The sequence below is a fragment of the Nannospalax galili genome, unplaced genomic scaffold (assembly GCF_000622305.1).
Source record: "Nannospalax galili isolate Female #2095 unplaced genomic scaffold, S.galili_v1.0 scaffold1287, whole genome shotgun sequence".
Taxonomy (NCBI): Eukaryota; Metazoa; Chordata; class Mammalia; order Rodentia; family Spalacidae; genus Nannospalax; species Nannospalax galili.
Genome location: NW_008357051.1, coordinates 254,541 through 266,060, shown reverse-complemented (window position 1 = coordinate 266,060; position 11,520 = coordinate 254,541). Strand labels below are relative to the sequence as shown.

Genomic DNA, 11,520 nt, shown 5'->3' with positions numbered 1-11,520 from the left:
GCAGACAGTAGCAGGGATATCAGAGTATAAGGGCTCTAGTGGGGGGAGGGAGGCTATGGGAGGGTGCCATCTGGGAAGTAGGTGTATAAGTGCCATCTGGGAATTAGTTGAATAAGATGGTTTGGGATGTTCTGTGTGATATACACATACACACCAAAAAAAAAATCAACAAATTTTTTTAAATGTATTATATTTGATGAGGAAGTACGTAAATTTACATCATGTTAATTAGTAGAAGTGACAAACATTATCATTGAAATCTACCCGATGACTTTATAGACATATACAGGTGCAAGGATCCAAGTGCAACCGATTATGACTAGTAATTGATACACACAGATTAGAGATGCATGTGCCAACATCTCGGCGTTAGTAGCAAAAACAATGAGTCTTTCTGCAAGGAACAATATATTTAAAAATGAAATGGAGATGTTTTTTTAAAGGTTAAAAACTCATTCAATTTTATGTCTTACAGGGCTTATACTGAGTTCAATATTGTATAACTGTATTAATTCAACTGTGAACCTAGAAACTTACACCCACTTTTGAAAGAGATGTACTCTTGCTCTGGAGTGTGTTGCTGAATATGTTAAAGCTGTAATGAAATGCTTCTTCTAATCATGTAGTTATTAAATTTTTTTTTAAATCCTGGACAAAGAGACAAGGAGCTCAAAGCCATTGACTCATGCTGATTTTTGGTGACCTAAGTCCCTGGGTCACACCCATGAGTACAGAGAAAGGTCCTGTGGTTCTCAAAGCTACAGCAGATGCCTCAGCTAGAAGTGGAGGTGGTAGCTCATGTGACCTTCTGAAGAGTCGTGGGTTGTTTGCCTTCTCCACCTGCCCAGCAGTGTTTCGGGGTTCCATTCTTCCCCAACACTGGTTATTGCCAGTGCTGTGATATGTGCTCATTCTGGTGGGTGTGAAGTGGCATCTCCTGTGGCCTTGGTTTGCACTTCCTTAGTGGCTGAGGACATGGACCATGTTTACAGTGCTTACTGGTCATTTCTATTAGGGAAGATAACCTGAGGTCCTTTGCCCAGGTTTAAGTGGGGTTTTCCTTCCTAAATGTTAATGGTTCTTTGTATGGTCTAGGTTAAAATTTCCAGGTGTTGTTAGGTGGTTTTGCTTTTGATTTTTGTTTTCATTGGGGCTTTTTGTTATTGTTCTTTTGTTTACTTTTGTTTGGGGGGCTTTTTTTTCTGTTTTTGGAGACAAGTTCCTTGTACCTGGAACTTACTATGTAAACGACACTGGCCTGGAACTCACAGGGATCTGCTTTCCAAGTGCTAGGATCAAAAATGTGTGCCACCCTCCACCCCCTGACTGGATTTTTAGGTTTTGATTTGGTTTGCTTTGGTTGTTTGATATAGGGTCTCACTATGTAGCGCTGGCTGATGTGGAACTCACCATGTAACCCAGGCTGGCTTTGAACTTGTGGCAAGCCTCCTGCCTTGGCCTCCCAAGTGCTGGGATTACAGGTGTGTATGACCACACTCACTATCACACACAATTTGCAGATACTTTTTCTTAGTCTCTCAGTTATTTTTTCCTGTTCTTTGACAGTTTTCTTGAAGGTCCTTAGTTTTAATGAAGCTTAATTCATTCATTTTTCTTTCTGTTAAATTCTTGGTTTCATATCTGCCAAGGCTTTCTACCCCACAGTTATTTCTCATAAGACTTTTAAAGTTCTACCTGTTCTATTTAGGATCACCTAGCCCCATCACAAATTGTGCCCATTTTTAAGGGTAAAAATTGATTAATTACAGCTTTTATCTCATTGCTTGTAATGGGTAAAAGTTATATCTTCTGGTTTTAATTTTGGTAGATGGAATGCTTTTGGAAATTCTATATCTTCTAGGTTTTCCAGATTTTTAGAGTACTGATTTGCAAAGTAATCTCTAATAATGTCCTGTGTTTCACTGGAGTCTGTTGTAATGCACCCTCTTGATCTCTAATTTTGTTAATTTGTGTCTTCTCCCTCTTCCTTTTTGTCAGATTGGCTAAGAGTTTGTCTATCTTGTTTACTTTTTCAAAGAACCAACTCTTTGGTCAATTTTATATATTGTTCTTTTAGTCTCTATTTCATTAATTTCTTCCCCAATCTTTATGATTTCTTTCCATCTATGGGGATTAGGATTGGCTGCTTCTTGTTTTTCAAGAGTCTCGAGGCACAGCTTTAGGTTGTTATTTGATAGCTCTCAGCTTTTTTTTTAAGATATTTTCCCTATATGTATTTTTTAAAGATTTTATTTATTATTTTTATGTGTATGTGTTTATTGCCTGCATGTAGGTAAGTGCACTCATGTCGTGCAATGCCTGAGGAGGACAGAAGAGGCTGTTGGATCTCCTGTAACTGGAGTTACGGACAGTTGTTAGCTGCCATGTGGGTGCTAGGATTCAAACCTGGGTCTTCTGCAAGAACAACCAGTGTTCTTAACCGCTGAGCCATCTCTCCAGCCCCCAGCTCTCAGCTTTTTGTGAGTGATTATTGCTGCAAACTCTTCTTCTGGGACTGCCTTGCCTGTGTTCCAGAGGTTCTGACAGGCTGTGTTCTCCTTATCATGTGTCATGAGAAATTCTTAAATTTCATGTATGATTTCTTGGATAACCCATTGTTCATTCAAAAATGTATTTTTCAGTCTCCAAGTATTGTGTGTGTGTGTGTGTGTGTGTGTGTGTGTGTGTTTTCTCTTGTTAATTTCTACTTTATTCCATTGTGGTCTGATAAGACACAATGAATTATCTCAAATTTTTCTATTTATTGAGACTTGCCTTATGTCTTATGATATGATCAATCGAGATCTTGAAAAAGCTTCCATGTGCTGAGAAAACTGTGTATTCTCTATCTGTTGGGTGGAATATTCTACATATGTCAGTTAAATCAAAGTTGATCCATAGTGTAATTTAGTCCTAAGGTCTAAATTTTCTTGTTTTAGTTTGAAGATCTATCTAAATATGAAGGTGGGGTGTTGAAGTTCTCCAGTATTATTGTGTCAAAACCTGTACAGTCTTTTATGTCTTTTAGTGTTTGTTTTATAAAATTGGAGCTCCAATATTTGGTGCACGAATGTTTACTATTGTTATATCTTCTTGATGAATTGGTCCCTTTGTTAATATATAGTGTTCTTTTTATCTCTTCTAATTAGTTTTGGAATGAAGTTTACTTTATCTGATATAAGGATAGCTGTGCCTGCTTATTTATGTTTTCCATTTGCTTGGTAGTTTGTTTTCTACCCTTAAATATTGAAGGTTTTTTTTTTAATATCTTTGCTGGATAGGTGTGTTTCTTACAAACAACGTATAGTTGATTGTTGTTTTTTTTTAATCCAGTCCATTAGTCTACATCCTTTTAGTGGTAAGTTGAGACCCTTTAGATTTAAGGTTATTGTGGAAAGGGATTTGCTATTTCTTATGAATTTGCTTAGTGAAATTCTGTTTTGCTGAATTATTTGTATTTCTTTTCCTTCTCATGTATTAGTTTCAAGAGTTTGCTGAGTTTCTGTGTTTGACATGGGTGTTTCTTTCCCAGGTCTAGTTTGTTTATCTGCTCTTTTCTTGTACATGTACACTTTCATGTATTCATGGAGGAAGCTATCTTTCCTCTTCCTCCCTGAAAAGTATTCCATTAAGAATTTTCTGTTAGAGAATCTCACAACTGGTCAGACACAGAGAATATACATCTAAGAGATGCCCAGTCCTAGGTGACACATCTACAGTTGAGCCTCTATACCTAAGGCTCATAGAAATGAGCCCTTGCTGGTGACATGTATAAATGTCTCTTTCCATGCTGCGCAGCATTGTTAAGTAGAGATGCAAATGGACTCTTGGATCTGACATGGTTGTATATATACAATCATTGACAGAGTGGAATGAGAGGTAGAGAGAAAACTAATGCATCCCTCAACTCTCACTAGTGAAGCTTCCTTATACAACAGAGTGCGATGCACACAGAAAGCCACAACTGGTTAAGTTTTAGAGAATAAGAGACTGCAAAGTGTGTGTCCCTGGATAGGACACCTATATTAAACCTCACCCACCCATGGCTCAGGGATCACTGTGGAAGAGGGGGCAGAAAGATTGTAAGAGCCGGGGCTGGTTCATGAACATAGGAAAGTAGAGGCTTTCAGGACACTGGAAGCTTGCACATGTAAACTGGTGGCAATAGTGGCATCAAGCACAGAATCCATGACAACTCAATCACACAAGAGCCCAGAGTGGCACAAGAGAAATGAGTAGTGGGCTGGCCCTAGTCTCAGAACTATTAGAGAGTGATTACTACTGGGTGAGGAGATAGGCTGACTAGACTCTAGGGGTTGAATTTGCACCAAAGGATATCTGGGTACAAATGTTTAATTGGATAGGACTTAACATGTATGACAGAACACATGAGGTCTGGTGGGGGGAGTTAGGGGGGCATGGATGGGGGGATCTAAATTTGATCAAGAACTGTTGTATGAAATATATAAAAGTTCAATAAAAATTTTTTTAAAAGAGTTTTCTGCTGGAGCCCTTGCTGATGATATCTGTAAATGTCTCTTTCCATGCTGGGTAGCACTGGAAGTAGAGCTGCAGATGGACTCCTGGATCTGACATGGCTGTATATATACAGTCATTTAATCCTATAGAGATATGAGCTGAGTGTGTATACTGAGTGTGTGTGTGTGTGTGTGTGTGTGTGTGTGTGTGTGTAAGAGGCAGAGATGGGATGCATTTTAAAGGATCACACCAGTGACTTCAGGTCTCCTTTGGTTTCCCTGAGGCCGGTTCCTGCGTCCACTGTGGCTGATTCCACCTTACTCAAGGTCTTTTGTGCTAAAGGGAAGCTTCCACCTCATATGCTTGAAGAATGGCTCTCCCTATCATTGTAGAATATGATGGACAGGAGGATACAGTGGCCACACTCTCTGAAGATGATTCTGTGCTAAACCTCAAGTAGTTCCTCAAGACCCCCACAGGAGTGCTACCCATCAGCCAAAAGCTACTTGGACTCAAAGTTGAATGATGTTAAGCTTGGAGCTCTCAAACTGAGAGCAGATACTAAAATCATGATGATGGGAGCTCGTAAGGACGGCTTGGAAGATGTCATAGGTCCTCCCCTGACAACAACGATGTTGTCAACAACCTTGACATTGAAGATGAAGTAGTTAGAGTAGAAAATAGAGGGGGGGGACCCACCAAAGATTTCTTGTAGACTGAAAGAGTACAAAGTGGAAATGTTGCATCCTCCCAGGGAAGGGAAAAAGATTTTGGTAGTAGATGTTGATTATCCATCATTTGATCATAGTCTTATGCAGAGACTGGGGTAGAATTAATGAGACCACATCTTCATGAATTTCTAACATTGGTTTATGAAGAGTATGACATTGCTATAGAGTCTACAATAAATATGATGTAATCATATTGAGGCTGAAATGAAAGAACTGGGAATGAACACAAATGCAGATTACAGAATACATTCATGCTGGACAGTGGCGCTATGGCAGAAAGGACGATAGATGTAAAACCTCATGGTGTTATGTGGGAAAGTTTTCCAAGTTTTATAGCAAAAGACAAAACAAAGCAACACCATTCTGTTTGATGACCTAGGAGGAAACTTTCTAAGGAACCCACAGAACAGACTGAAGATAAGGCCATTTATGAAATTGCATCTAAATTCAGATAAAGGCAAAGAATTTTTAAAATTAACTTAGTGCCTCAAGGAAATAGCAAAATTAGATGACTTTTTGGAGCTAAATCACAAATATTGGGAAAAGTATCTGTCAAAGGAGCAAGGACAGGTTGTACTCGCAGTTACTAAAGAGACTTGAGATCCATGAATTTTTACTTTTTTGCTAACATCACCATGATAATGCTGGACCCTGAAGCAGATACCAGACTGCTTGTCTTTCATCTTCCAATATTTTGTAATTTTAATTTTTTAAGATAATAACAATGTTTAAAAAATTCTCTTCCCTCTATGTTAATAGACTCTTACTCTAGCAGTGATTATTGAGGTATTTTCCAACCCGTCTAAAAATGGGGAAAAAGGGAAAAGAAAATGAAAAGTAGAGAAAAACATGCCCACTAGTGTCATCTTGTGACAAGTTCTATTTTGTCTCATGTTATCAGCCTCTCAAGTCTAAAACCAAATCTATCTTGAAGCTAGTGCTTTTCCCCTTAAAACCAAAATTAGCTTTGAACAAATAACCTAAGTTTGTTATGCCTAACCTACCAAGAATCTTGTATTCTGTCTTGTAGGCTTTTCTCTTCTGCATTCTGCTCGATGAATCTAAACGCCGAGCTGTGTCAGTCCTGTCTGTGTCAGTGTTCTCTAAGAATGGAGAACATCTGTGTGACACAGCTGAGCCATAGGATGAGACGTAGATTAATATGACTGAATAAAACAAAAGAACAAGAGTATGTACTTTTTTTATGGCTGAGTAGAAGCACTTCTGCCTAAAACCAGTCATAACCACGGTTAAAAGCAACAGTAAAAAGGCTCATGTCACCAACTCAGCTGAAGAAACATGAACAAAAATTTTTGTTTTATTCCAGCTGTACCTTCCCTTGAAGTGATAACACTGTTTCAGTGAAAATATATAGGTAGATTACATACTTGTTAGTGTGGTGTGTACTCCGTGTAGGTGTATGGAGGCCAGAGGTAGACGTTGGTTGTCTTCCCTCAATCTCCCTCCACTTTTATTTTTTGAGATAGGGTCTCCCACTGAACCCGAAGCTAATTGAGTTAGCTAGACTGGCTGGTCAGTGAGTTTCTGGGATTTGCTTGTCTCCACCCTTGCACATAGTGCTGGCATTACAGGCACATGCCATCTTGCCCAGGGGTGGGTTCTAGGGATCAGAACTCAGGTCCTAACACTTGCACAGCAGGTGCTTTACCAAATGAACCACCTCCAAGCCCCTTCATTATTATATTATTTTTATTTTGAAAATGGGAAAACTGAGTCCCAGAGCAGCTAAGGATTGGAGGCCATGCAAAGTGGTGAAAGTGAAGCTGTAGCCCATGTCATCCCCTGTCCTCCTGGACACCTGTCTCAGGTCCTGATTCACAGAAGATATGGAAGGCTCTGTGATGTCTTCCCCGACAGGACCTCCTGTGGCTTCCATCCCCAGGGCAGACCTTTCTGTGCTTCCTCCTGGTTCTGCCAAGGTACATGGCCTGAGACAGGAAGTTGTAGGGCCCAGTACCCCTCTCCACATCCCCCAACCTGGTTCATTCTCTGTGTACCCAACTGGCCTCCCCTCTCCCCTTTCTGGGTGCATCAGGCCTGTGTTTCTGCACTGCTAGGGTACCAACCTTGTCTTCCAGACTACAGTTGCCCAGAAAGAAGTGAGTGACCAGCCTCCCCCCTTCTGATATTCTCTCATTTCATTTCTTCCCCATTGGAGACTTTGTCTCCCTTCATCCCTGTGGGCCTCCTTTGTGGATGCCATTGTACCACCCTTTTCATAATTCTGTTGAGAAACAGAAAATCTCCAGATTATGTTTCCTTCAAGCCCAGAGACCCAGAAAGGAATGAACAAGTGAAGTTGTTTACGTATATGAGAAAAAGAAGCATCTGGAAACTCCAAGAGCTTCCAGAAGTGAGTGAACATTGCCAAGTCCATCCAGAAGACTCTGAGTGATAAAGAAAACAAATCCCCTCTCCCTTGTTGGGAAATAAAACGAAGAAACCAGATTAGCCTGCAGCTCTCTGGATCTTCCCACTGCCTCAGTTTAGACCCCAGTCCCTATGCATTCTGGTTTCCTCACCTTCTATCCCCAGGTCCAATTGTCCTACGTCAGCAAAGACTGAGTTCCCTGAGACAGAGCCTAAGCCAAGGCTTGAGCAGGTAGATTATTTGGGAAATGGCCCAGGGGGACCAAGATCAGAACAGGGAGATGAATGTGGAGGGAGAGAGGGTAGCAAAAATCCAGTGAGGGGTACAGCATGGAGCTGGTCCCCAGAGGGGCATTGTGGGTGGAACTCTTATCCATCAGCTCTTTCCCAGGGACCCAGGGCATCCCCATTGGTATTAACTGCCCAGAGACTGCATGGTGATAGAAATAAAATCTGAGGTCCAGGGACCCCACCAATATCACTTGAAGAACACACAGATGAAATGAAACTAACTTGGAAAGGCAGATTTTACTTTTGCAAAAGGGTATGTTAGATCTGGTCAGTCAGATCTAGCAAGCACACACTACTCAAAAGCTTAATGGGTTATTAGCCCTAAGGCAAAAGTACTGCCCAGTGTCTGGGATCCAACTTCATAGTCTTTTCCAGTTGGACAGTTTAAAAGAATAGGCACAAAGGGAGGGGGAAGAGCCCCACTGCCTCATGCCATGGGGCTCAGGAATGCATCATAGCCTTTCCTTAAGCAAAAGTCTTATAGGGTGTGGTGGGATTAAAAGATTCTATGTCGGGGCTGGAGAGATGGCTCAGCAGCCATCTCTGCTCTTGCAGAGGACCCGGGTTTGATTCCCAGCACCCACATGGTGGCTATGAACCATCTTTAACTCCAGTTCCAGGGTAATTCAAAGCCTTCTTCTGACCTCCACAGCATTGCACGACACGGGTGCACTCACATACATGCAGACGATACACTCATACACACAAAATAAAAATAATAAATAAAATATTTTTTAAAAAAAGATTCTATGTCATAAACCAAGTTTTATAGGGTTTGAAAGAAAAGGTTGATATTTAATGTTTCTTCCAAGTAGACCATGAGCCAGAGGGTTCCTGGGGCAAGAACATCTACAGATCTCAAGCAGGAAGTCACAGATGTGTCCCACCATAGGCACTGGAGGGACAGGCCACCTGGTTTCATTTGCAGGGAGCTCAGGCTCTAAGGGTCCTGGCAGCTGTCAAAGCTCTAGAAAGGTGAGGGAGCTGGGAATGTTCTGAGCCTGCTGCCCACACTTCCAAAAAGGCTGGCTGTGGTATGGATCAGCAAGGCCAGAGACCACAGAGCAAATGCATAGTCACAGGGTCCTGGCTACCACAGGGCCAGTATGGGAGCAGCATCCACAAGGGATGTGGATAACATGACCTTAGTCACTCTCAGAAACTGACTCATTGGGCTGGAGAGATGGCTTAGTGCTTAAGAGCACTGGCTGCTTTTGCAGAGTTCAGGTTCAGTTCCCAGCACCCAAATGGCAGCTAACGACTGTCCGTAACTTCAGCTCCAGGGGATCCAACGACCTCTTCTGACCTCCACAAGCATTGCAGGACTTGGGTGCATTTACACACATGTACTCATACAATTAAATAAATAAATAAATAAATAAATAAAATATTTAAAAAAGAAACTGACTCACAAAGAGGCAACAGAGGGAACTGGGGCCACTTGCCAGAAATGGGAAAGATAAGTTAGGAAAAGTTCTGTGTTCAAGAGTTGAACACACCTCTAAATCAGTATCTACAAATGGATCCTACCTCCCAGTCCACCTCAAGGTTTTTCCTTCAACCCACCCTTCTCTGTACTGTCACCACCTCCACCCCTGCCTTCCTCTCCACCTGGGCCCCCTGGGGTCTCCCCATCTCTACAGCTCCTCACCCTCCTCAGCTCATCCTCCCAAACCTCCCACCTCTATAGACTTGCCTCCGACCTCAGACCCAGGTCTGAATTCTTAGTATCACTAGGACACCAATCCTCAGGGCACCTGGTTGCCTATCAAAAAGCTGGCCAAGGCAAGGGGCTGGAGGTTGGATGTCAGTCTGTTATGCAGCCAACTCTTCCAGGTTGGACATGTCCATTGCCATCTTGAATCAGAGCATCTGTGATAGCCTGCAAGAGACAGACACTCAGGAGGTTGAGATAGTAACACACCCTGTCGGAAGAAGCAAAGACTCATGGGACAGGAGACCTTCTTCAGCTGCATACCCATCCCCAGGTTCCAATAGCTACTATGTAAGCAGTGGACAACTGACCAAAGGGAATTCCCAGTGGTATAGCTACCTGTGAGTCACCCATGCTCCTATAAGGAACCCGAGTAACAGGATGATGGTTCATCAAGCTAGACATGGACAGGATACTTGCTTTAGTCTGTGGATGCCTTTTCTTTCTGGAGCAAGTAGAGGTCCCTTTACAGCTCTTCAGGAAACAACCTATGACACTGCCCTGCACGTGGGGAGTTTGCCTATCTCTCTCATGTGGGGCACATCTGAGTGTCTAGGAGCACCATCTCCACCTCAGGAAGGACCACCCCCCAAAGCTCACAGAGTCGTAGGACAGTCCACACCCACAGAAACCATCAACAGCAGATCCTGCAAGATCTCATAGGCCCAGCTCCTGGAGATTCACTGGAAAACTGAAAATGTACCCAACAACACCCCGCCACTGTGCTTAGTACAACTCTGTTTGGTATGGCCCAATGAAGCCACCCCAGAGGGACTGCGGCAGGTGCATGGCACCCACCCCACCCACTGTCCATGCAAAGAGCAAGTCCCATGCAGGAAGAAGGATCTCTCAGTGATACAGGGCAGGAATTGTGCTGAGGGAACAAAGCAAAAAAAAAAAAAAAAAAAACCTATAGACTGTAGGGTGCTCTGGGCATATAGAATTCTAGAAGATGCAAACTGAAAGCAGTCAGGTATTAACTGATGACCTCAGGGATTGGTGATATGCTACAGCAATGGTTTCTCAGGTGAATACAGGTGTCTAAACTGATCACTGTTTACACCTTCAATAAGTGTGGGCCAATAAAACCATTTTTAAAATGAGACCTGAACAGTGAATCTTTTAATTACAGGTGAGATTAAAGAGCTATAGGTAAGAGGTGAGAGCCACTCTGAGAATTCACAACAGGAGGGACCAGCTCTATCCAAATACCAAGAATACTTCAGAAAAGCAATCACTCCTCTCCTGTCAGAAAGAGAAAGATGGGTTGGCTGTGGTGGGTGTGGTGGTGCACACAAGTGATCCCAACATTTGGGAAGTGGAGGCAGGAGGATCAGGAGTTCAAAGTCATCCTTGGCTATATAGTAAGTTTGAGGCCAGCACGGGCTACATGAGACCTTGTCTCAAAAGAAGGATGGGTCTGGAAAGAGGGTTCAGTGGTTAAGAGCGCTGACTGCTCTTGCAGAGGACCTAGGTTTGATTCCCAGTACCCACATGGCAACTAATACCCATCTGTAACTCCAGTTCCAGAGGATCTGATGCCCTCTTCTGACTTCAGTGGGCATTGCATGACACAAGTGCACCCAGACACATGCAGGCAATATATTCATACTCATAAAATAAAAATAATAAAGTATTTTTTTAAAAAGGAGAAGAGGAAGAGAAAAAGAAGAGGAGGAAGGGGAGAGGAGGAGAGGATGGGAAGGAGGAGGGAGAGGAGAGGCAGGAGAAAAGAATTTAAAAGCTAAGATTTCTAGGATCTCTGGTACACTGTAGTATGTACACTGTAGTATGTGATAGGTAAAAATGTTGGAGAGAGCGGGTGGAAGAAGGCACCGAGGCACAGATGGAATTCTCAGCAGGATACAGATTTATTTCGCATGGGGCACCTTTCCCTCAGGGAAGGGAGATGTC

General features: G+C 42.4%; 1 pseudogene; it reads left to right on the top strand.

The window, feature by feature from the left end:
* Positions 1–4,849: 4,849 nt before the first annotated feature.
* Positions 4,850–5,810, top strand: LOC103751556 (annotated as a pseudogene).
* The last annotated feature ends 5,710 nt before the right edge of the window (positions 5,811–11,520 follow it).